The sequence below is a fragment of the Marmota monax genome, unplaced genomic scaffold (genome assembly GCF_021218885.2).
Source record: "Marmota monax isolate L192 unplaced genomic scaffold, Marmota_monax_Labrador192_F-V1.1 WCK01_AAM20220418_F8-fsc00018, whole genome shotgun sequence".
Classification (NCBI taxonomy): Eukaryota; Metazoa; Chordata; class Mammalia; order Rodentia; family Sciuridae; genus Marmota; species Marmota monax.
Genome location: NW_026692201.1, coordinates 9,087,769 through 9,089,938, shown reverse-complemented (window position 1 = coordinate 9,089,938; position 2,170 = coordinate 9,087,769).

Here is a 2,170-nt window from a genome sequence, read left to right as displayed (position 1 = left end):
CAAAACACACCCAATGTGATTTGCATTAATACAACTGATAAACATAATTCTTTCCTTTGATGACTTTTCATTTCAATGATAAAACAGTGATAGAAGTGATTTGGGATGGAAAGAAAGTACTTACAACACATGAGCAGATGGAGTCTCCAAAGTCCAGACTTGACATGCTCATGCTAGCGTGTCCAGGTTAGACCTTCTTATGAGGGATGTATCCAAAGATAAGGACATGAATGGTTACTAATCTTCAATCACTCCACTATCTTGCCAAGATTCATGCAGTAATTATAGTTTTCTAATGTTCACATTTGTATCTAAGAAATTGAATTGCCATTATTAATTTATTTCACCAAAAGCATTAACTTTAACCATGAACTGTAATTCAGATTAAGAAGGTTGACCTACAGGTGGAAAACACACCTGAGACCTCTTTAATTACTTTTCTAAACTATATTCTAAAGAGAAATTCTCAGCTGAATAAGTCTCCCAGGAGAATTTCTTCTAAGTTTCCCATGTTAACTTAGTATAATTGGTTTTCCTAAATAGAAGAATAATTTCCATAAGAAGTGTAAATGTGAATACTTTTACTTCTACATCTTTGAAAATGAAATACAGTACTATATGTGGGTAGTGGATTATACATATTTAAAGTGGGACTAGGTGTTTTCATGTATTCAATTTCAGTTTGTCTCTTTCCTCTTTGCAAATTTACTCATTATCAGGATAAAAATTGGACTCATTTTGATTATCTTAGTCATTGAAACATTATGATCTGCTCCTAAAATATTTAGCATTTCATTTTTGAGATGTGCTATTAACATGACAAAGGCAGTATTTTCCCAGAAAAAAAAATGATATAAAGGATTTATTCACAATAATATTAAAACTTTATCCATTTTCTCTTTTGTACCAAGTGGCCTCAGTACATTGCCTGAGAATGAAATTTGGATTCCTCACAGAATTCTCAGAACACAATACAATATGTTGTCAACTAAATTTCTATCATCTCTTTGTAATATTGCTCATTTAAATGTAATCAACCACTTATTTTTTTTAGAAAACAATTCAAATAATCTGTCAGTTCACATAATTTGACAGCAAATCTACTTTAATTTTGCAATACCTTAGAAATATTCTTAAATAAACTACTGATTTAAATGTGTGTATGGCTTTCTATCAGATCATATTTCAAAATGCTTTACTTTCCTTGCGTTAACAATTAAAAACTTAAAATATATGTATTTACAAACAAAATGCTGTTATTTCAGACATGAAAATATGAAGAGGTCTTTATAAGTAGAATTCTTTACTCATAATAGCCTTCAGTTTATTGAATTGTTTAATTAATCTGTGGTTTTAAGAATATAATAAGATGTTTTCTTACTGCACATGTTAAGTTGTTATACCTATAATGTCTTCCTGGAAAAGCAGAATTATTTGTAAGGTTTTTATAAGTGCACAATTTATGTATAACTATAATTGGAATCTGGGATGAATCAGTAACCTACTATTCTTAATTCAATAGTGGCCACCAGCTATCTGGCACGCTTTGTAAATTTAGCATCTGTGTATGTGTGCGTGTGTGTATGTGTATGTGTGTGTGCACGTGCACAATATTACATTTATTCTCAAATAGGTTGATTACTTAATGTTTTTGTAAAAGTACTTGAGCTGTTCATGTATTGGGAAAGTTGCCATAAAGATGTATATAAATGCCCCTTAATTTGGCACGTCTTCACATTTAATTTATAAAAATACAGCTTTTAATTTACAGTTTCTACCCTTTCATTTCTATGATCTACTTCAGTGGTTATTGGAAAAGTAAATTATTTCCATAAAGCCAGCATAAATTTTTTTCTGAATGACAAGTCAAAATATAACTAATGTGGTCATCTTTGTATATAATTGAATTAGAAATGATGCCTTATGTAAAATCCAGGAGTTTGTAATATCAAAGAATTTATACACATTTAAGAAAAGGCTACGATGAGTGTCAGGCTCTATGTGGTCAGATAACTAAACTTTGCCAAAAAAATGACTAATATTATTAGCAAATCAATATTCATTAATGGATGAAGTTTTGGTATTTTATTCTAAGTAGAACTACATATAATGTGGAAATCTGAAGCATTTATTTAGGCAATTCATACGTTCCTATGATTGTCTTCAATTA